The sequence below is a fragment of the Calonectris borealis genome, chromosome 1 (genome assembly GCF_964195595.1).
Source record: "Calonectris borealis chromosome 1, bCalBor7.hap1.2, whole genome shotgun sequence".
Lineage (NCBI taxonomy): Eukaryota > Metazoa > Chordata > Aves > Procellariiformes > Procellariidae > Calonectris > Calonectris borealis.
Genome location: NC_134312.1, coordinates 27,674,622 through 27,699,742, shown reverse-complemented (window position 1 = coordinate 27,699,742; position 25,121 = coordinate 27,674,622). Strand labels below are relative to the sequence as shown.

General features: G+C 41.0%; 1 long non-coding RNA gene across 2 annotated transcripts; it reads right to left on the bottom strand.

Annotated features, from left to right (window-relative positions):
* Positions 1-9,101: 9,101 nt before the first annotated feature.
* Positions 9,102-25,037, bottom strand: LOC142080918 (uncharacterized). Of its 2 annotated transcripts, none has more exons than XR_012673163.1 (3): positions 24,972-25,037; positions 15,618-15,672; positions 9,102-9,182 (listed from the first exon to the last, which is right to left on the bottom strand). It is a non-coding gene; the product is annotated as an uncharacterized LOC142080918 (long non-coding RNA). The 2 variants fall into 2 exon arrangements; XR_012673165.1 differs by lacking the exon at positions 24,972-25,037 and adding an exon at positions 16,079-16,153.
* Positions 25,038-25,121: the final 84 nt, after the last annotated feature.

Below are 25,121 nucleotides of genomic sequence, written 5' to 3'. Positions count from 1 at the left end.
TTGACATCGAATTTTGTTAAGTCGCGCTTTTATAAATTTCTGTTAAAATCACTTTTTGCTGATACCTTTGCCAGTGATTCTTTAAGTGGCCTCAAAACCACTCATTCACGACACAACCCTTTCAGTGAAAACATTTTTCCTAATACCTAATCTAAACCTCCCCTGGCGCAATTTGAGGCTATTTCATCTTGTCCTATTGCTTGTTTCTTGGGAAAAGAGGCCAACACCCACCTCGCTACAACCTCCTTTCAGGTAGTTTAGGAGAATGCCAAAGAGCGATGCACTTCCAGGGCTTGTAGGGAGACTGGTGGGATGAGCTGCAAGTCTGTTGTAGGGATACTCAACCTTTGGCAATTTGATGGGGAGTGGGGAGTGACATTAGAGATTTGCAGCACCTAACTTTAGGCTCCTGCTCTAAATTTTCCTCTGGCAGAACTGACCTCTGTCTATTCACTATATAAAGAGTAGGGAGAAAATCTCTTATTTTAGCGGACTTAGTTACCAGCTCAACTGGTACCAGTCAAGGCTTAGATGAAAATAAATGTGGCAATTTGAGTGTCATTCCACTAGAGGATTTTAGCATTTAGAAGCACTGCAGAATTGTTACTGCTTTTCAGTATGAAGTCATGAAGGCTGCCTCTCTCTTTTTTAAGGGTGGACCTTCTACACCCGCCTGGAGTAGATGGCAAAGGAACAATACAGGACAGCTTGAGCAGTCACTGCCAGTGTTGCATCCAACAGATAAATATAGGATGACAGTCTCCAGATTTGTCAGCTCGGTAACTTTCAAAAGCATTTCAATCCCTGACAAAAATTCCAATAAAACAGCATTCTTCAGGTTGATGCCAGAAATCTTGCACTGCGGTGAACAGGTAGGACTAAAATCAGACTCCCTGCTGCCTTCCAATGTAAAAATAACTCAGTACTTCTGGGTATGCTACAGAAGTCAAAGCACCCTAACCATTTTTTAGAGTTAACAAGGCAAGTACTGGATGCTAGATAAAGATGTGTTTCTAACAGCGTATTTAAAGGATAAGTCATGGGATGGATGTGTTCTACATTTTCTGTTTCACAACAACTATTTTTAAAAATTACATGGACTTAATTGATATCCATGTAAGTTCCTTCTCACTCTCATGAATTAGATACATCTTAAAACAAACAAACAAACAAAACTGCCATTTAAAATCTACAATTAAACAATCACAAACATATTGCATTAAGATTTATAGTGGGGACTGTATTATCTTTGAATCTGAAAGATTTTTCCATGCCTTCTTACTTGCAAGAGCGTAAGCAACAGTGGACCCTTCCACCCTGGTTATGTTGGGGAAAACGCTGGAGACCCATTACTGACTCAAAGGCAACAAGAAGTATCTTTGAAGAATACTGTCAGGAGTATTTAAAGTCATTCTCACGTACAGTGACAGTCCTTGCTCAGAATACTTCTCCTCTAGATAAACCAGACGCGGAAGAAGAGGGTAACAGTATTTACACAGAGATTTGCTAAGGTCACTGAGGAAGGCTGGTAAAGAACTTAGAACAAGACTTCATTAGTTGTTACACCATCCTTCCTCTCTGATTATAAGTTTCTGCTGATAAATGCCTGCTCTAAATTGAATTATGAGTTAATCAGCTTTCAGAAGGCTGACTCAGAAGGCTCAAAAGCTGTAGCCCACGAATTTGAAATAGAGCTCTTAGACATAGCATATTAATCGTAATAGAGAAAGAAAGAAAGAAACAAAGAAAGAAAAAACCCTCAGATTCTTTTTTGAAAGAATAGTCATTTACAAATCAAGACATGTAACGAGTTTCCAAAGCAACAGTAACTAAGAGAAACCAGTTATGGTTTTTATTCGCTGTTTGACAACAGGATTAATAAATGGAGGCATGAAATATTCTATCCAAACCCATAGCAAGATTGTCATGATTGATAATTAACTATTTTACATTATGAAGCGAATTGCAGGAATATCAATAGCGTAAGAAAATGTAAAGTACATCATGCAAAACACTTCCCAATTGAAGCAAGCGTTACAAAAAGATAATGTACACTTTACTTTGTAGCAGATGTAAATGGTGAATTTAACGATCAATTATATTTTAATATTGACAGTAGTATCTTAGTAATGAAGTGTAAATAGCTTCTTATTAACTAACAGAGAGATTAGCCAAAAGGAAGATTAAGAGCTAGAAGCAGATCTCCCAGGCAGGGCCTGGGAGGAAGAGCTTTCAGTGGAGTTCAAGGGACTGACGTCTTGCATAAAGACAAACTTCTGCTGGACCCTGACTTGTATCTTTAGTATATATGCAAATGTCTAAGAATCCATACTTGTTTTTACAATTCAGAGCAGAGCACTATATTCAATCAGCAGGGCGGTTTATGCTTTTAAGAGCTTGATAAAAATATTCCTACTGAAGTAGTCTTTTTGCAGAAAATTAGGGCTTTGGTTAATTTTCCAGGTCTGCTTTTCATGCTCCATTTGATTTTTCTATGAAATATGAAAACCTGAAAGACAAAACATTTTCTCTGAATTTCAAAATTTTATCTTTGGAAATGCAAGCAGGTGTCCTCTGAGTTTCATTATCTCCCCATCTCTATCATCTTCTTGGGTTGCTCTCCTGAGCACATCTCCCTTGGTCAGCCATATAACTGTGCCGTACCCTGCCCATTAAAGATCTAGCTCCTTAGGAAAATATTAGCTGTGCAACTGCCCATCAAATAAATGACTCAGTCCTGCAGAAGCCTACCAAATACAATGGGCTCATCTGTGGTTTGTGCTAGCTTCTAAGAACTGTCTGGTCTCAAATGCCAGCATTACCTCATGGGGCACTGCAATCACCACATGCAGGATTTCATCAGTAACTGAGGGTCTCTCAGAATTTAACAAACAGGAGTCTCTTGAGTGGGATCCCCCTTCCCCGTCATGGATCACAAGCATGATGCTCCCCTCTGCACCCTTGCCTGTGCCTCTGATGGCTCCACTGTTACCAGCAGCCAGATTAGCTCAGGGATCGACAGCAAGAGAAAAGACAAATGGGACAAATAACATCTCCACAGCCCCTCCTTGTCCTAAAAGAAAGTGTCTGACTTTTCACCCCCACTTAAACAGCCCATCATTACATTTTCCCAAGCCCCAGGGATGTCACTTCGATATGAATGGGGCCTCACGCAACCTCTGTGGGAGGTGGTGTGGCTACATCTGTGCTGTGCAGGAGCTGGCTGGCCCTGAAGCTCCTCTGAGACCTAAGTCGTACAGAGGAGGGACAGTCCTCTCAGCTGGGTTTGTGGTCAACAGGATCTGCCTTCAAGGACCTGTCAGACACAAAAGTCTACAGCTTTTGGGCCTGACACACCAGGCTGGGGATTTAAAGGGTGTTGGTGTACGGACAGGCATGACTTACAAGCCTGCCCTGCCATGCAGGAAGAGCTCGAAGCTTTAGGATGTTTCATTGAGATGAAGTCTCCAAAACTTGTGTTGAAATTCAGATTTCCTCTCCATGGACATCTTTAGTAAGGACCAGGACCTCACCACCCTTGGAAAGTACATGCTTGACCTTGCTTCGAGGTGCAAATTGAGCTGATTTTTCCTCCAAGCCCAAGAGTTGGCTCCCCCTCATCCTGGTTCCTGGGTCAACCCTGAGGCACAATCATGTGAAGACATGGCAAATTTGGACTCTCAACAGGCTGGAGAAGTTCAGATTGATTTCAACAGCCAACATACTGGGGCCTTTCCTCTTCACTCTGTTAAAAGAGTCTTACTTTTCCAAGGCTTAATGCCCACTTCTTGCAGGAGGAAACCCCTTTAATGTATCAACATGCTTTATGCCTAATGAAGTGTGTTTAGGGACTTGTAAAGCAAAGAATACTGTACAAATGTAACAAAAAGTGCTATCACAGCTATGGGCACTTGTGGGACAAAATTAAAGGGAAACAGTTCCAGGTTGAGGCCACAGTAACTTGGTAATTGAAATGTTATCCACAGCATCCTTTAAACAATGAGCCAAATGCTAAAGACCTTATTTCAAACACTGCTTATTATTTCCTTTGAAGCCTTATGCAAGTAATGTTTAGAATAAAAAATGAGCTGGTAATTTAGGATTTTTCCCACTGTTTGTATACAATTTTCTTTTTAAAATATAAGGAGAAAAGGAAACAAAGGTTTCACGATAAGAACAAACTGAAATACAAGAACTTCTGTGGGAGACTGAAATAGCAGCAGGATTAAAAGCAGAAAATACATGCATCCCACAGACTCCTTTCTTGCCTCTGAGGCCTCTCATTCAAGCACTGACCAGGACCACTGTGGCTTTGTTTATGGCATCTGACAAGCTCAAAACCTCTGGCTGTAGGACTGCATTAGGTATTTTTTAAAGCGTTTTTTGAAGCTCTAGGGAACATAAAACAGTATTAGGAAGCAAATTCAGCTCTTCCATGTTTGCTCAGCAGTTCATCTATATTGTTAATGTAGAGGTAAATTTGTCTGCATGTGTAGGCATGGACATATATGTGTATAAATATTTTATTTAACTATCACAGAATTAGTAAGATCTGCTGTTTATATTGGGGAACTCCAGACAATTTCAGAAGGACATCTGATGTGATACTTCTATCTTCTTGTTCTATAAAACTGATGATTGACAACATATATAATTTTTGTTAATTACATTTAACAGTTATTTATAGCATGTTAGCTTAAATTAAATAGCTTCTTTTTCATATTTAAGGATTTTGGGAGAATTTTTAAGTATTTGTGGGAGAGAATGGATTTTTAAGGCTTGTTTCAGCACCAGTGAAGTCAATAATTTCTCATCAACCTCAACATCTGCAGGACTGAAGTCCAAAAATTCAAATGGCTTACAGCTGTCATCTTGCCCTCTAGTGGTATTTCTTTTAAGCCACCACTGAACAAAAAACAGATGGACCAGAGTATTTTAAATTTATGAAAAATATAAATTGACTTATGTTGCAGCTGGAGAAGCAAATAGGTATAAAAAATGCCTAACTATTCTAATTTCTCCTAGCACAGCAGGCAAGATAAGGCTATTACAAAAGCTCAGAAAACTTCACAGGAAGGTTTGCAATTGAAGGTCAGGCAACTCAGGTAGCTTGATTTGTTTTGTTGGTAAACAATACCCTCATTTTTTTTCAACAACTTCTCCAGTATTTCAATGTCCTTCATCCCTGATAAGAACATACTAATGTTTTGACATTTTATTTCCCGTACAGGGGCTATGATGTCAGACTTGTATCACTAAATATCACCCAGTTTTGCAAGGACTGGGAGCAAAGGTTAAAAAACCATCATGACTGCAGGAATTGCTGCCTATGATTTTCTGCAGGTGTGTCTCTGGCTTGTTTATAGGATGCAGAGAGATAATGCTGAGATTAAAAACTTCCAGTAGAGTGAAGAAGACAGAGGTCTTCTCGTGCTCATAGGGGAAAGAAGGCCAGATACTGCCAAAGCACTTCTAGGGAGGCTGTGCTGAAGCTGATTCCTAGCAGAGTAAAGGGATGCTGCATTGATCTCGTCTATTTCACGTGACCCACAGTATGTTACATGCTCCTTATCTTGCAAAATATTTTGGTATCTACTTGCACTGTTCTGTGGGTAAAAACAAAAGAGGCTGGGGGCAAGTCTGGAGGAAGACAAGTTGTTCTTCTTAGGCAGAAAAGACACTGAAAACTAAGGGTAAAGTCCTATAGCAACCTAGGACTTAAATATCTTTCTTAAGCCTTGTCACATGTTTCTACCTGATTTTACACTGGACTAGCACCAGTGGAGCTAGTCACTCAGAGCAGCTGATCTAGCTGAAACCCAATCCAGCACAAGAGGAGGCGATTTCTTTTCAGCTAGATCAGCTCTCCCATCCAGTTCACCAGGTAAATCCTAAGACTGGATCAGGAGACAGAAGAGCTTCCCAGGAAACCTGGACTTTGATCAGCTTCATCTGCAAAGGTGCTGACTGAGAAATCTGGCAGAGATTTGGGGTAGAAACAAGGAGAATGCACAAAAGCACTGCTGTACAGGACCTCTGTATGGGTCATCCACGCCTTTTAGGTATCCTAGAGATTCAAGGGGAAGAATTGCCTAATCTCTCAGAGTCAAAACCTGCTTTCTTGATGGAATCATTTCTGTTCAGGAGACAATTTAAGATGTAACCTCCACCAGTTTTCCATCCATTTTTATTTCCATAGAAGAGGAAGTCTGAGGCTCTGGTTTTTATGTTTCAGCATTTTTAAGTAGTCCATGGAAGAAGACTCTGTCAGAGGTACCTCACTGAAACCGTATGACGGGGAACAGCCACTGCTTCCCTGGCAAAGTAAAAGATATCAGACTTGGGGCTGCATTTGTCCCAAAGTTTTTCACATCTAAACAGCACAATCAGGACTGCCATATTCATACTTAGGAAAATTCATAAAGACAATTCATGCTATCACTATTATGCCCTGGGAGGAAGTTACATTGGCTCTCATCTTAAAGACCACTGGTAAAGCCCGTTTGCAAACATTTTCTAAAAGCAACAAACAGAAGTACCTTTTCAAAAAGGCTTTCCTTTGTATTGTTGCAAGATAGTTTCTATTTCACTCTGGAGAAGTTACCAGATCATGATAAATATATTTCTAAATTTTCCTCTGGGCCTAATCCTGAAGTTCTTAGTTGGTACTTAATCACTCTTGACTCTGGCAAGCACCCTTTTGCTTTGAGGGTACAAGTGCAAATTGTACTACATTTCTGTTGGAGGTAATGTCGGTGTATGCAGTTTATATATGTGTATGTGTATATATACTTATTTTACATATAAGTTATATATGTACATATTATGTATGATCTTTTTTATATATAAATGAAGAATTTCTCCAGGTGCAAGACAAATGAATTGTGAGAAGGTTCAGGTCCACCTTTCGTTTCCAAGTAATGGTAGGATAGTCAGAACATTTTCAAAGACCTGTCTTCACCACTCCTGCAGTGAAGTTGGGACTAGTAGTATAAATGGAGAAAAATAGTCCCCAGCATAAGCATTTGACCCCTAGCACTCTAGCCATTGACTTGATCACAAAGTTTCTTGCTCATACTCTGATATAACCTATGCAACACTAGTACTAATTATGCTAAGAGACAGGAAGCTATCATGCAGTTATCCATAGGCTCCGGATAATAAATATTCTTGGACAAATAAGTGTGGACACAATTTTATATTAACAAAGAGAGAAAAGAAAGGAATGGGAGTGTTATGCCTAACATGGGAGAGGCAAAAAGGAGATCTACAAAAGGCTGTAGTTATGCATAATTGACCTAAGAGGCATCTTACTGATGGATGTGTCTTCTGAAGGCTCTGTAATGAGCTGAATTTCACTGAAAGTGCTTAACATGTTTCCTTTTACCTGCACTGGTTCTGTAGGACTACCTCAATTCCAGTATGACCCTGGCAAAGTCGCTGCAGTCAGATGGAGCTCAAAGCTCCATGGTCAGTTTTGTGGCTCTAAAGCTGAGAAAAAAAGCCTACACAAAAAGGAAGTAATGGTCTTGCTTGGTCTGAGCTGTAGGACAGAAAGGGCAGCAGACTTTCTTGCTTACCACCTAGCCTTTGGCTTTGTTTAAAGCTGAGAAGATACCACCCGTCAGTGTCTCATGTCCTGGCCTGAGAGGAGGAGACAGATATAACCTTTGGCAAACTGAAGCCTTTAGGGACCTTTGATTCAATTTTGTGGGCTGTGTTTCTATGAGCAAAGGAAGCCACTATATAGCACAGAAATATAGGACAAGTGATTACTGTGTGCCAGATCTGTGGAGAGCGGGTGGGAAGTGTTCATCTGCATATGCTATAACAGTTCATTAAATGCAGTAAACTGCCTGCAAAATTTGCATAGTGGAAAGAGGGCATTTCATTTTTCCCTCTCTGTTTGAGAGAGACAAAGACCACTAAATGTATCTCAGTAGTCATCATCTTAAGAGGATTCTGTTCACTACAGGGGAAGTACCTGGTAACACACTTCAGTGGGGATAGGCTTTTGCCTTGTGCTCATCAGCTGCCCCCAGGCTCTTAATTCCAGAGATCAAAAAAATATATTCCTAGACTAGAAGAAAAATTCCTTCAAGATTTTATGCAGCAAATCTTCACTGCTACATTGGCTCTACATAAGTTAAACACTTGTAGAGTCATGTAAGTGCAAGAGAAAATATCAGAACAGAGACCTTCAACGTGGCTGTGAAAGAAATGTTTTAATTCAATTGTCAAGATGCAGGATTTCATTGTCAGATAGTATCATACAATAAATCTTTGCCATCTAATTCAGGTGATCCTAGGTTATGTGTCATTTAACATTTAAACTGTCAGGAAACTGACAGACACTCATATTTCCACTAAGTTACTTCTTCCAAGAGAGTCCTTTGCCTTCTCTTGCAAGTATTTGCAGTATATAATTATTTTAAAGCAGAAAGAATGCTATGCCTTTGTACATCTCCTTTTGACAGTAGTCATCTTGGATTTCAGTAGAAATTAGTCAGATTGAAAGGGATGTGTTATTGTAATTGACTCCTATTTATATACCCCAAAATATCATCCACTGTGGGTGGCGGGGGAACCTCCACCAACATGCCGAATTGTTCTGTTACTACATGTTCTTTGGGATTATCAACAGCCTGAAAAAATGAATCTGCCATATGTCTATACTCAGCCATTCTCCATTTGGTTGAATGTACAATGCCTATTTTACAGAGCTCTGGATTTTACTCTCTAGAATCATGCTGAATGGAGAGATTTAGTACCCAGGTAAATCCAATGATCTAAAGCCAAGCAGGACAATTATGATCATCCATCTGACCTTCTGCACCACATATAATTCTATCTAGTCAAAGCCCAATCAATTTGTGGTTGAAGCAGGCTATCTATTTTAGGAAGATATCCACCATGTTAGTCAGCTGCAGAGAGCCTGAAAGTATAGCACAGAGCATCAAACATTTTTCTAAAGAAAATGGAATCAAGTAGCCGACATACCTATGCAATCTTACCCATAGAAAATTACACTTCTGGGAATGCTGAGATAAATCAGAGTTTTTGCAGCGGTGCACCAAGTTTGGAGTATATCCTTAGATACTGTGCAACATTGCTGGAGAATTTCAGGTCCTCTGTGTATCCTCTTTTCTCTCTCCTGCAGTCACACGAAGACATAACATTTTCTATAAAGTAAAGGAAATGATGAGTACAAGGAAAGAGTGGCATGTCAACTAGTGTGGCATGGCAACTGAGGGCAGTCAGATCCGCTGCCTGCAGGAATATTTCTGGTCCATTCACTAATTTGTTGGGGAGCGAATCCCTACAGTCAGGGCGAATACCTCTTATGGTTTGACATATTACATCAAAGCACAAATACAAATGTGACTTTGTTATCAACAACTAAAGGATACATCACATTAACTCTATTTCTTAGCAGATAATAAAACCTATAGCCAAGTAAGATTTGACCAGATCTTAGACACCACAATGGTGGGAAGTCCAGGTTCTGGCACTATTTCTCAGGTTCTGGTGCTGTTCTTTGATGACATGAGGTGGGAATCTCCTTTCCCATTGTTTTTTTCTCTCTTTTCTTGTACCCCATCCATCACTATATGCTATGCAGAATTAGTTACTTCTGTCAAATCAGGACTTTATCACAGTCTGCCACAGGCAACTGTTGTCGCTTTGCAATCCCTGCTGCTCACTATGGTGTTCAGAGCTGCCTCACTCCAGTCTATATTATCACCAGACCATTTTCAAGGCAAGTAATATTCTTTGTTACAACATCAGCTTCTCTTTGGTTCCACACTCATGAACTTCCTTAGCTTTCAACATTACCTGAACAACAATGCCTGCCCTTGATCCTATAAAGTGCTTTTGTAACTCACAATGTGCTGCAAAACCTTTCATGAATCTCCACCTACAATAACAGACGCATGGACTGTAGGCTGCACCTTGGTATGGGCCATGGTCTATGAGAACAGTGTCTGCTATTTAATGGTGCAAAGCTTACTTTCAATCTTCTCCTTGCTCACCATACAAGAGCGAGTCAACTAGAAGATACAAAGCAGCTTACACCAGCCCCGCCAACAGAGCTTCTTCTCAGTTGCTGGGGCGAGCCAGGAGCAGGGGAAGAGAGAGGCAGTTCTCCTGGGGGATGCCAATGCGCACACCAAGCACAGAAGCAGGGCTCCGCAGGGAGGGCAACGGCACCTGGAGGACAGGGAACTTGTGGGAGGAGGACTGCGGGTGCAAACAGTCGGTCAGTCAGGTCAAGACAGTCAAGACAGGTAAGTGAAAGCCGGTACAGGATTTTGGAGGGGAAAAGTTAGACCTTCCACACCTGGATTGACTGGAGTGGAAGTAATTTTTGAGGGAAGAGGGAGAGGAAGCATTTTGGCAGAGAGGTGGAAGATGACAGAGAATGAAGGCTTGGTGCAGGCCAAGGCATAAACTATCACAGCAAGGTAGAAGCGAGCCCAATATAAGGAAACTTGGGAACTGCTAATTTAGTGAAATGACCACAGAGTAAGACTGAGCTCTAATCTTGGCTTAAATATTGATTCAAAATATTGCCTTGGGCAAGGAATCAGTTAGATGAGATTAATTATATCTATCTACCTATTTCAAAGGGCTGCTGCAAGGATTAATTAGCCATTGTTTGTAAATTTCTTTGAAGATGAAAATGTAGAACTGTATAATTAAATGAAATCATTAGACATAAGGTTATGTGACTTTGATGTTTTCCAAAAATGCATAAATTAATACCATAACATCTACTTGCATTTTATTCTTAGGCATATTTGTAATCCTGGATAAGGAATTAAGGGTGCCTGTAAAACATTCCTACATAGTGGTTACATGAATTAAACCCATTTTATAAATAAGGCTATATTAAAATTATAAAGATTAAAGCAATAAAACTTAGGTTTATATAGCAAGCTTCCTGTTGATATTCAAAGACTTAGTGAATCTGCGATAGACCACTGCTGTTTTAAAGTATTGTTTTGTCGACAGAAACCAAATTTCTGGTTGCTTTCCAACACTTAGGAATCGTAGCCGATGTTCCTCACAGCAGCAGTGAAACTCCACTGGAGAGAAAGGAATTACCGATGTACATGTGATAAGGATTATAGTCTAGCACTGGAGCTGTGCCTGCTGGGGTGACGTGCTAGTCAAGGTCCACACAATTCACTGTCTTCTCCAGGACAGGCTTGGGCCAGAATACATGGGAAGGGCGATGGATCTTACCCATCTCCCGCTTAAATGAACTGAAAGATGGAGATATTCTTGTTGGCACACAGCTTCAGAAAGCACAAACTGTCAAAGGCATACTAAATCAGAAGACACGACACAATTTTATGTCATCATCTCCAGCCAAATGGGTTAATACCTATGACAGAATCATGTCTTTGAAGTTCAGTGGGTTTTTGGTTCTGCACACCTACTCACACGAGTGTAACAGAGGTTCCTGTGTGGTTTTTCACCATGATATAACACTGAATAACTTTATACCTCGGGCAGGAACAGTTTCTGGTGATAATGAAGAATTTGTCATTATAAATGACTCCGAAACCATCATGGAAATCTGCCGTGGAAAGTTTCTAGACTAGACTTGTTATCAAAGACTTCTTTTTCTCTTTTTTAAATGGAACTCTATTAAATGTTTCTGAAAGGACACAACAGCTCCACCACCACACAGTTTGCTTCTTTGTAGGTGTTGCTTAGCATTCATATAATTACAACACAAATGAAGTTTTGTTTTGAATTGGTTGTTTTCCAAACAGCTTTTGTGCACTGATTTATTGAACTTGGTGGGGAGAGGGAAGTGAGAGGGAGTGTTAGATTCCTTCAGGGTCCAATCATCCCACCTAATTTTTCATAGCTCCTAAGATCCATACCACCCCCTGGTAGGACCCATCTGCTGGTAGGAAATGGTGCCTAGGGCACTGTATTTCTCACTTAAAGTTCCTGAATAGAAACAGAAGTTCGCAAAATGGCTGAACAGAAATAAAAGATTACTATGTTTGTATTTACCTATCTTTAGAGCACATACAGAAAGCTTCCTATACTCTATTATGTCAAACCAGTGCCTTGACCATGGAGTTTAGAATGCAGTCCTTACGCATGTCCATGATATCCTGTGGAAGCAAACCTAAAGACGACCTCAATCAGGCAATGCATGCTTCCTCCCTCCGTTAGCATCTATTTGGATTAATTCTCACCTCTACAGCCTCTTTTGCTTTGTCCTTCTCACCTCCATCCTGACTCCTACTCCCCATCAAGAGACTTATTGATTCTTAATTTATTCTTAATTTATTCTTATCTATTCTTAATTTATCATAGGATGTTTAGGGGAGGAACCACAAGCGGGGAAAGGGAGGGATAGAGGTGGTTTGGGGAGGAAAAATCTTGGGAAAACAGAGGGATAAGGGGCTAAAAGGGGGGAGCTGCATGTAAACAGGTGCCTGGACAGTAGGCTTGTCTGGCCATGCCCTGCACTTGATCAGCACAGTCTGTCCTGTCTTCTCATTAAACTCCATTTTTATTTTCCTGGGTGGAGGGCTTTCTTCTGTGTATATGGAGGTCTGAGAGGCCCAAAATCTTCACTACTTTCACCTCCTCAAACAGCCAGTACGCCTGTTGAGGCCAGGTGCAGGCATCCCTCTCCTTCCTGCAAACAGTGCCCGTTAATGAGGGTCACTCCCCAGACTTCACTAAATGCCAAAAAAATCATTAACCCACACTAAGGCAAAATCTCTCACTTGGTAAGGAACTGTTCAAATCTCATCATGAAGCCTTACCGTATATTGAAACTTGTATTATATACAAGCATATACATCTGCCTATATGCTTTGCAACACCTTACATAAATATATACATGCATTACTGGCTCTTGCTTGAGACTGGACTTGGCAGTAATTAATCATGTGGAAGTGGTGAGGTTTGGTGTGACAGAAGCCTGAAGCAATCTTTGAGGGACACTGTGACAGACATTATTTGCGAGACATGTCAACAGGTAGCGCGTATTTCATACAACTCTTTATGAAGGGGGTTTTCCTCAGGAGCATGGGGAAGAAACCAGTCAGTACTTCCTCTCCTCATCTGGACTGCTTAGTTACAATTCACACACCTGACTGCCTAACCCAGTGCATTACAGACACTCTCAGTCCAGAGATTTCCTGGGTAAACAACAACGCCAAGTGAACTGGATGCAGAACGGAGGTCTATTTTATAGAAAAGATATAGAAAAGGGGTGCTAAGCATTCCAGATACAAAGGGTCTGGTTTTCTACTACTCTGTACCTGTGTAGAGTGAGAACAAATGTCTGTAAAAAGCAGGAAGATCAAAATCCTCTATCTACTTGCACAACATGTGCAATCTCTGCATCTTGCTCTCTACACCATCACTACAAATATCAGCACAGAAACATGTCTCTATGGAGGCTGAGAGGAAAGGAGGGGTAAATTGAAACACTTCGATTTTATAGGATCAGAATGAGGCCTACCTATAGATGTAAATTGCCAAGATATAAATTAATTGCCATAGATGCAAATCGCCAAGAAAAATGCGAAGAATTGGCTTTCGCTGCCTCCAGTGCCTGGGCTTAGACACTCAGTCTCTCCAGTAGCTGGCCCTGGGTCCTCAGTTGCCTCATGCGTAGAGACACACGCACACACAAACACACATCTGATCTCTCAGTCAACGCCAGACCCTGCAGTCTCTCTGCCACATGGCTGGGACCCCCACTCCCTCCCGCAGCCAGCCCCAGCCAGCTCCTCCAGTTGTCTCACTCCCAGAGACACATGCGCACACCTGGCTCCCAGGTCACTTCAATTACTTTGCAAGCCCAGGTTGATATTCAGGAGCGATCACACACTGACTTACATACCCTTACCCACTCCAGTTGCTAACACCACAGACAGGGGCCCCTGTGATCCCGTGGTCACACTCCAGTTGCTGGTCACACTCCAGTTTCCAATATGAAACAATACACCAGGGCTGTAACCCACCCATCCCCTAAATCTAATGCATTAGCATTGTTCAAAATCTGTTTATAAGAGCATTGGCTGGCATAATCTTGTTGCCAGCCTCCTCCACACTCTTTTTATTTCTATGTTCAAACATTTGCCTTTGGAATCCTCGCACTGCATAGAGGCCCCTTGCTGGACAATGTCTAAACCCAGAGCACCAATTGTACCCTTCTGAACTGAGGCTTTGTTCAGCCGGAACATTACTGATTAATCACCAATTCAGCACAACAATGCTTTAAACTGAAAAATAGACCTGCTTCAGAAAACCTGGCATTATACTTGGAATTGTGTGTTCCAATATATACACACATGGTGCGGTGACATACAGTTTCTAAAGCTGAGCATTTTCCTGGAAAGATGCATGTTTCATGAGTTTTGCCTACCTTGAGACAACTTTCAGCTAGATATGTATATCCTGGACACAATGCCTCCTGTAAAAATAACTTTTCTCTGTACAAGAGTGGTGCAGCAGGAAAAAAAAAAACCAACTGCATTCAATAAGTGTCTAAACAAATTTGCTAGCAGTGACTATAGATAAGTTAGCAGCTCTGCTTCATCTGGAAACTGAAGATTATTCTGTGTCCCTCACCAAACATATTTTCATAATACAGTCATGTCATGCTTGTATTTCAAGATTTTCAGAAAGTCTTGAAATGCGTTTTAAAAATCACTGCCAGGCAAACTTCTTGAAGGATTTTTCTTAACCAAGGGCAATGTGCTGCTTTATCATACCAAATGCATTTTGGATATTAACAATACGATGAAGTTTTGTAAAAAGATCTCCATTATTTACAATAGTTGCTATTCAAGTGACATTGCTCATTTTCAGCTCTTAGGCTGAAATTGGGAAGCAATATTATACAGCAGCTAAAAAAGAAATAGATGAGACTACATATATGTAAGAGCTTTTCAATTTAATATCATACTTGCATTTCTAACACAATGATAATGCTCCCTAGGTACAGACTAGAAATCAGATTCAAATCACCATGGGTTTGTACATGAACATAATGAACACTGGGTATATTCTGTGAAAAATAATCATAACACCCTCTTGCCAAAAAATAGCAAAACTTTTTTTTAATTATTTCCTTATAACACAGCCCCTTTTCCATGTGCAGAACAGATCACCTCCTGTTTAAATACCATAATCGTGACTACAAAATACCAGTCAGCCAATACTAAAAACACTTATGTGCTGTATATGTTCATAATAAAGAGCAAAAATATGAAAGCACTTGCGAAAACAGATTGTGCTCACTAGCTTCAGGGCAGCAGAGACTTGCACAATGACAGTCTTATCTTGATATTGTGCTTCAATTTGCAGTGGTCTGTTTTGCCTAGGAGACACACCTGCCTCATCATTTATCTGACATAAAAGAAGACAGACCATTTTTTGAAAGATATATAAACACCCTAATATATCATGTCAGTGTCATCAGGAATGGCAATGAATATTATTTCCATTTTAATGATCTTTTTTCAGATGTATTTAATTCTCTATTTTTCTCTCTTTTTTTTTTTCTTTTTTTGTTAAATTACAAGACAGACAAGCAGGTGAGGCAGACGATAATAGTGCTTTACCTCACATGTGGCGTACTGCGGTCCATATCCCACTCTGGAACTTCTCCTCCTGAGGCTGAAAGAGAACGAAGGTGATTAGCAAAGTACTGGAGTCTCTGGAAAGTGGAAGAGAAGGGGCAAGATGGGGAATGCTCATACATGCTCTGTGTCAAATTACATGCTGAGGGGGAAGCAGGGGAACCTTCCTCAAGGACCAAAAGGGTGTTTGTGCTGGTTTTGGCTGGGATAGAGTTAATTTTCTTCACAGTAGCTAGTATGGGGCTATGTTTTGGATTTGTGCAGAAAACAGTGTTGATAACACAGGGATGTTTTCATGATTGCTGAGCAGTGCTGACACAGAGTCAAGGCCTTTTCTGCTTCTCACCCCACCCCACCAGCGAGTAGGCTGGGGGTGCACAAGAAGTTGGGAGGGGACACAGCTGGGACAGCTGACCCCAACTGGCCAAAGGGATATTCCATACCATATGACGTCATGTTCAGCATATAAAGCTGGGAGAAGAAGAAGGAAAGGGGCACATTCGGGGTGATGGCGTTTGTCTTCCCAAGTAACCGTTACATGAGATGGAGCCCTGCTTTCCTGGAGATGGCTGAATGCCTGCCTGCCAAAGAGAAGTAGTGAATGAATTCCTTATTTTGCTTTGCTTGCGTGCATGGCTTTTGCTTTACCTATTAAACTCAATCCATGAGTTTTCTCATTTTTACTCTTCCGATTCTCTCCCCCATCCTACCTACAGAGCAAGCGGCTGTGTGGGGCTTAGTTGCCAGCGGGGATTAAACCACGACAGTGTTGTAAAATAAACTATGAGAAATTGCCTACAATATAGTTCAGAAACCCGCATTTGGTTTCTACTGGTGGTACACAGCAGCCTTAGCCAAATCACTTTTCTTTGCATTCTGTCTGTAAAATAAAATAGAATAAAATAGAATAGAATATTTTCAGTTGGAAGGGACGTACAATGATCATCTAGTCCAACTGCCTGACCCACTGCTGACTAAAAGTTAAAGCATGTTATTAAGGTCATTAAAATGGAGACACTAATACCTTCTTCCTTCTGCACCTTCTTTTGGCTATTCACTGTGCAAATTCCTTGTAGCCAAGACTTTTTGTCTCTCTTCACATGCTGATGTAGAGAGTTTAGCATAATGAGTCCCTAACATTGACTGATCCCTTCTGGTGTCATTATAATACCAATATCTAAAAATTAGCTAACTTCCATTTACAGTTCCACCACTGACTTCAAAAGAAATTCTGCTATTTCAGTGAATGTCTATGTGATTCAACTTACAGATTTAGTAAATAATTAGAATAATATTTACCAATCATTCTGAGATATGGTAATGCTTAACTAAGATGTACAAAATACTTTCAGTCCCTACAATATGTGAAGCACGCGAGTCTCTAGAACATTAGTAGCAGCAGCAGCATATCTAGCTCAAGTTGAGTAAAATATTAAAAAAAAAGCATCATATTTGGAAATTTGATGCCTTCAGGATGGTTTCAATATTCAGTGACATACATACTTTGGCCAATGACCATAAAGGGAGGGAGTGCTTACGAATGACATTTCACTCATTCCTCTTGCTATTCAATTAGATGTGGCTGATATGTTAAGTGGTTTTCAATAAGAGCATAAGGGACCAGCAGGAATGGCTTTCAACAGCATTAATCAATAATGCAATAGCACAGTGGTTGATAATGAAAAGGCAGCAGTTACTAAGGGTTAGCACTGCTCTTCTCTCGTGAGATATTGTGGAGTGATGGTAACCCTTCGTAGCCAGGTAAGCATGCACTCCAATAGTAGGACATTTCTCAAGGCCTTTTATCATTTCCCTCCCAACTACTAGAGCACTATAGAGTTGCAAAACTAACTTGCACTTTCAGGCATTAGATGTACCCATCCAAATAGCCCAGAAATTTCAGGGCATGAGTTTATCTGTGCCACTCCAGAGTGGCAATTAGGCCTTGGACACGCGATCATGTTAATCTAAGGAGAACAAATTTTGTCTGAGATTAAAAGGAAAACAAACCTGAGCACAGTGCAACTTTTTGCTGTGAAGTAGATCTGCCTCAAACAAAAAGCTTTACCCATGAGGATACCTCTTCAAGAAAGGAATAAATCTTGTCATGACCCAAAGCCCGGGTTTTTTTGTTTACAGAGGTGTTCCCCAATTTAGACCAACAGTGCAAACAGTAAGTCAACAGAAAGACTTTCTTCTGCTGCCAATCGTTCTTACCCCTATTAATCTCTGTAATTGCGATCCCTCCTTCCCCTCCGGATGCATTGTAATACCAATATTCAAATTGCGCTGGCTGCAGCCCAGATTCCAGGGTGCAGCATACACAGTTATCTTCTTCACACCAAAGGCCTCAACACTGACCCCAGCATTGGTGCCAGCTGCCTGCCTGAGTGAATCATGAGCTACCACACCTGGGACAAGCAAGCTCACTGAAGCTATTTCTTTACCTCATAAGTTAACTGACCTCAGTATCTGAACACTAACAACTAAAAGGACACCTCACTAGAAGGAATCTCAAGTGCCAGCAGAAACATTAACCAGAGGATGTGAAGAGAGTACCTGGAAATTCCAAGTGAAAGAGCTAGCATGTACCCTGGCAGTGAACAAGGATGCCAGTTGCGATTACCAAGGAGATTCTGGGAGCTGTAAGAGAAAATATCTGGTTGGAGCAGTAACTTGCAAAATCCTAGGCTAGACAGCCCTCTTCAAGGCTGTGAAGAAAGCACAGCATCTGCCATCGTCATGTGCCACCTCTCTTCATTGCTGTTGGTGCAATTCTGTTTGCCTGTGCTTCAAGTTTTGCCTTTCACAGCATAGCCTACTGATAAAAAAAAAGGCCTCCTCCCTGCCCTTTGGTCTTATGCCTTTTATTAGGCAAAGCACAGTTGAGTGCCTGTTAAAAGAAAGGCAGGTTCTCCTATTTATCTTCCTCTCCTCTTGATCATTTTTCACTGACATGTTTCTAACAAGAAGGATTTCGGCACCTCTTCTGGGCAGGACCAGATCCACAGTATATTCTTTCTCCACTTCTGTAATTGGTTTAAAGGTCCTGGTGCCAAAAGACTACTCTGCGATACAATGAATAACCTACTTCACAAAATAATGATGCCATATAAGTTACAAAGCAGAATTATATTGATTTTTTAGTGCCATCTACATTATATCTGGCAGCAGGCAGTGTGTAAGTCACCTCTGAACAGAGCCCTTTGACCATGTGCTATTCCTTTTACATGGTGATAATGTGTCGCAGAGCAAATGAAACAAGAAGTGGCATGGGGTCAAATGGGCATCGCTGCAGAGTATTAAGATAAAGGACCTTATATTTAAAACTGGAGAATCTAGTCATCTTAACACAGGCTAAAGATTAGGATCAGTGCTTTTACAGGAAGATGAATTACACTTTCAGAAGTAGGGAATCTATCAGAACGAAAAGCCTGCTTCATGAGAGCAATTTAGCAAATGCAATTTCAGCTATGACTGTAAAAAATGATGAACCTGACATGCTAGTAAATGTCAGTTACCTGAAGCTTATTATTCATTTTATGTACAACAGAATTGTCTTAATACTCTGCTTAGAGCAGCTGAAAACAAGAATCCGTTTGCTTTGTAATTCTGAGGTTGTAAGTACATGACCCATTAGCAATGGCGCTTTCTTACCAACAGTTCATAACATCCCCTAGAATTATTATCTAAAAGGATAATGGTACTGAACTTCTACAGCTGTTTTCAGTTTCTTCTGTTAAAAAAAAAAAAAAGGGGAAAATGGAAAAGTTTGTTTTCCTGCAAACAGAAACACGCAAAGTTATTTTTTATGCTAACACATTAAGTAGGAATGTAGTCATTAAGATTGTTATTGTATTTTGCATATTTTAGCAAAAATTGCTGGAAAAATATACACTTTCTCATATAAATGAGCTCTTTGAGTAAAATTAGTTTTTTTGTAATGTTTCCCATGATAGCAGCTATCATAACAAACAAAATTTAGATCAGGTGTTTGTTAACACCGAGTTTCTAAAGATAAATAAAAAGCACTTTGGGACTACTCATGATACAGTTTTATTTCTAATGCATTGTAACTTATATTCAGAGTCTTATATTCAGCAACTTTCAGACTGCTAACCTTTTAAAATATCTTCCAGTCATTTCATTGCAAACATTTCATTTGATATAATAATATACATGAAACACATCTCAAGTTAGATTGCAGCTAGTCATGCATGAGGTGAGCAAGATCCTTCTACCAGATAAAATCTGTGTCTTTGCATCGCTGACAATGGACCCTAGAATCTCTGCAGACTCAGAGGAACAAAGCAGAGGTGAAGGGACGTTTCTGTTTTTCCTGAACACATAAAGAGAAACCAATCATGTTTAGCCAGCTTGGGTGTGTATAAACTAAAGACGAGCTGAAGGGCTAGGCTCTTTTATGGAGTGACATTCTGGGCATGTAGGTGAAAATCGGAGAGATTTAAACCTTTGAGTCCCAGAAAGTATGAGAAAGGCTGATTAAAAGGATTAAGTAAATTAAATGTGTGGGATTTGGGCGTGTTTAGATCTCTTCTGGAGTATGTACTGTCTGATTCTTCTTCTTCAGTATGTACCCCTCCATTATTCCCTACCTCAGATGCTATTTTTTCTTCAGCACCAACCAGGGGATGCAATTGTTGTTGAGCAGGCTGACAGATGTTACCAATTTTGGAGGTTTTGTTACAAGAAATTTCTTAAAGCTCCTCTTCCAACAGTCAGGTGATTATATTAGAGTTTCAGCTTTCAAGGAAGCCTGAGGAGTAGGTCTTACACATTTCTCCATCAGATCTGACAGGGACATGGCTTGACATGTCATGGCACAGTGGTACTGGTCTCCTCTTGCGAGAACTCCACAAAGCCATGCCTTCAGCATGGCTGGGTCTATAAAACCTGGCTACTTCTTAATTACCAAGGAAAGCAAAGCTACCAAAAGTTAGCGTGTTTTGGGAGACGTAAAACTGATATGCAATATACAGTGACAGCAGCAACAAAACATTCATTCATCCATTCCACCAGCCCTAGGCTAGATAACAAGTTTACACAGAGTAACTGCTCCGGGGCATGATTAGTAGGTTGTATATTCTGCGGAAAGCATAACATACAGCAATCACTTGCCACAGCAACCTTAATGTATGGAGAATCAATTGCAGAAATAAACTGATTTTAATTACAGGAGTAAATGTAATTAGCAAGTAAGCTATACCTAGACAATGTAAAAGAAAGGGAAAGCCTTTTTACAAAGGTGTTTTGTTTCTTCAGTTAATTGAGAGCTTAATGAGCATCATGCTTATATTCAGTTATTTAGCGTATGCTCATATTCAATTATTTAGTGTGTCCTCATAGGCAGCTCTGCAGCAACTGAAGAGAAGAAACAGGCAAAGGGTTGCTAGCTGCAGCTTTCTGATCCTAAAACCAATGTTATATTGGCAACTATGGTTGTAATATTTGTTATAAATGGTTATAAAATTTGTCTGGCCTAATATTAAGTGTGAACCTGTGAAATGTCTTTGACAAGTTAGTCACCCTAGGCTCACTTTGTAAGTACTGGAGAAACACGGACATCTTTAGTGGGAAATGCATCTCATCCTATGGTAGAAAATGGATTATTTTTCTCTGTAAAGAAGACCAGGGTGACATGCTCAGACTTAAGATACTGAATTTCTGCATCTAAAGTTAGGACTCAAGTGATCTTGACCAGCTACAGAGAACCGATGCTCAAGGCTGCTTATTCATTTCATCTAAAATGCCACTGGATTTCTGTACCGAAAGACAGAATATAATAGCAAACAGAAGCTAAGATTTCCCTCTACTGGACAAGTAGCTTAACCACAGTTTTAGACTCTCTAGCCTAAAGAATCCATGTTTTCTCTGCGTGTGGCACAGCTTCAACACAAGGGCAAATTACAGCCCCAGGTTGTAACTTAGTCTACCAAACCTTGCTACTGAGGGGGAGAGACAGGCAATACCTTTTTTTCTTTTTTTTTTTTTTCTTCTCCTCAAAAAGATGCAGGGAGATTTCCAATTCCTATGTGGACGTATATTTCGTAAGAGGAGAATAATAATAGTGGTGGCTTCAAACAGAAGACTGAACCTCAATTAGGACTGTGAGAAGAAGGGCACAGCTGCTTGCCTTCAGGAAAAGGCACAGAGTACCTAAGCAGATGAAGCCAGCAATTCTCTTTTCAGAGTTCCTTTATACTGAGAGTGCTAACTGCTGTTAAGCTCCTAGTTTGGCAAAGCCTGGGCACCTGACTTCAGGAGCCCCGACCTAAGCCTTACTCCGGGTTTTAGACCTCCTTTATAAAATAAGAGAAAAGTCCTTCTCTGCTTTGCAGGGACACTGTTGAAATAAACAGATCAGAGATTCTCAGGGGATCAGATATTGAGGTAATGTCACGGTGCAAGTATTTTAAGATTTTACCCTACATACTTGTATCCTAATGATCTCTCATTCTTGGCCTTTGAAATTGTCTATCTTTATAGGGAGAAGGAAGAGTATGAAAAGGAAAATGTCAAACCACACACACAAAAAAATCTTCGGCCTCTTACAATACAATAATTACTTCCAATCCTGGTATAAGGGTTAGTGGCAGTTGTTAAACTTTTTATAATAAGAGCTTAAGAGGATGGGCATTACGTAATGCCCAATTCCAAAAGTATTTTATGTTCTCTGACATCTCTTGTCATGTTTTTGATAAAGGCTGAGCCATTAGGCAAATTCCTGAGAGACTACTTTGGTGTAGCTACCTTCAGAGGTGCCAGGAAATGTCCATCCATTTTTTCTGGCTAATTTGCCTTAAAAAACTTCATTTTGCTTTCTCTGTAGTTGTGGTGGCTACTGAAAGGAAAAAATTGGCACATCAGAAGGGGATGAAACAATAGCATTCTGCTGTCCATAAATGCTATTTCCCGTGGGAATTAAACCATAGGCTGGACACGGAGCTCCAGCTTGCACCTCTTGCCAATTTGTCCCTGGAGTCTTTACTGAAATAAAAGGAAGTTGGACTAGTACTGACAGGGACGATCTAAACTCTAAGTAGCATCTATACAGTAAAATAAAGACCACAAAATATTTTTACAGTTGAAAGGCAGACACACGGAAGTCAGGGGATGCAGAACTGAGATGTTTTAAGCAACATCAGTTTGGCCTCATTTGTGTCTGCATTTCTTGCTACATGATCTGAGACTTCTTTTTATAGGATTCCATCAGTTAAAGAGAACAAAGGCTGGTACCTTATCCGTGTCAAGTTATTCAGTGTTTCTTCTACAAAACTGGGAGAAGACAACTTTGAATTTTCAGTTTGTCTGAAACACCCGATTGTACCTTCCAGTTATTAAAAAAAGCATTCTCAGTATTTCAATGTATGAAGATTTATGAAATTTACAGGTGAAAGCCCCGGAAATCAAGATAATAAAAAAATAAAATTCTGAAAGTTAATTTCCTCCCATTTTTTTCGAAGTAGTATTTCTGAGAGCTTTCTCCTATGAATGTCTACACAGTGCTTCACAAATCTAATCTCCTGACTATACACAGATCTAATGTTATTTTAGATCATTTTATGAAGCCCATCACAATCACCATCTTCACTGACAGACTGGAAAACTAAATTTAGAGATTAAATTTTCTCAGTGTCATCCAAAAACTGACAAAAAGGGGAATTCCATATTCTAAGGCCCAACCTAATTTTCTGTCTACTGAAGGTCATGAATTTACAGTAAATATTTTTTTAATCCAGAATTTATGTAACATTTCATTTCACAATATGCTGGACTGGAAATGGCCCACTGTTTTTATACTTTGAGAGAGTATTTCCTGCACAGTTTTACATCTGAAAAGGCTGGCATTCAGTGCAATAAATAGCCAATACTGTCAAAAAAGCAGGTGGAAGAAAATTTATTTTGATGTGACTCCATGAAGACTATTTGAGCAGTGGTGCTGAAACAACAGCATTGACTTCATGCTTTGAGAAGCTTGGTAGATAGACCGTTAGAAGAGGTCATACCTGTGTAAGACCAACAGACTGCTATATTATTACATTAGAGGGATGCATTCATGACTTTGAATATATTGCAATGCAGAGGATGTCTGTATGTGCAACATACTGCAGTACATGCATACTTCTGAAAGCCTGTTGCATACCAACGACTACATCCCCTCCCACAAGCAAAGATGGCTAAAGCACCAGGATTAGTTTTGTAGCTTAACTTGGTTCTATAACTGAATGTCTGAACTTAATTTCCACAAGGTACTACTTCTTGTGTGAAGTACCAGTCCGGCTTCCTACATTCTTGAAAATTGTCTGCCAGTGCCACCATTGAATCCAGCAGATTTCATACACTCCTCTATCTCACAGGACTCTGAGGAGACTAAGGAAACACTGTGTCCATCATGTAGACTGACCAGAAAGTACGGAAGGCAGTAATTCAGGGACGCATCAGACGAAATAATGGGCCACCAGAATGGAGAGGTAAGAATGCTAGAGACACGTAAAGTTCTACAAAAATGAAAAAGCGCAAGTCCTTCAGGACATCCTTATTTGCCATTCCCACGCTTACAGATTATGGCAGAAGGAGATTCCTGTAAGCATAAAATCCAAACTTCTTCATAAGGATCACCACTTACTCGGTACTGCTTTTTAAAAAGATGCATAGTTCTGCTTGGATGGCAGAGCTTGACCACTGCATTTCTCTTTAAAGAAGCGGCACAACTCTCCACTTGTAGACCACAGCCTGGGCCCAAGCAGGTGGCTTGGGGCAACACCCATTAGAGCATGGGAACTGGGCACAACAAAACCACCTTCCCCAAGCCTCGTCTTCCCCACTCCCAGCCATCCACCATTTCCTACAGAAAACATCTCTACATGGGACTTCAATAAACAGCACTGCAAGGCCGGCCCCGGGCACCCAGCCACAGCCCTGCTGCGAGGCTCTCCGAGTCAGTGCAGAGGGGCAGCAGCCAGGCCTCCTTCCTGCCCACCTCACACCGGCATCCCGCAGGAAACCAAGGGAGGGGTATGTGGCTCCCGTGTTAGCAAGAGAAACGCTACACCCAGGCAGCGAGGCCCTGAAGGTCAGCCCTTAGACTAGGCCTCCCACCCCCGCCAAACGCTCGCCGCCCACCCGAGCCCGTCCGCAGCAATTGCGCCCGACAGCAGCCTGTGAGAGATGACGACGGGTCATACTGCGCCTGCGCCTCCTGCCCCCGCCCACCCAGCAGCGTCCCTACGGATGGTGCCATGTGCCGCGGAGGGGGCAGTGTAACCCCCCCCGCTCGGCCCCCGGCGATCGCTACTTGGTACAGCCCACTCGCACCTCCTTGCCACCGCCTGCCTCTCCGCGCATGCGCACCCGCAAGGGTCCGTCTTCGCGCTGCCGATCTCGCGCCGTTTGAAACCCGGTCCCGCCGCGGCGCCGCGCGTGCGCAGCCGTTGGAGCAGCGCTTCCCCGCCTCTCCACGGGGTT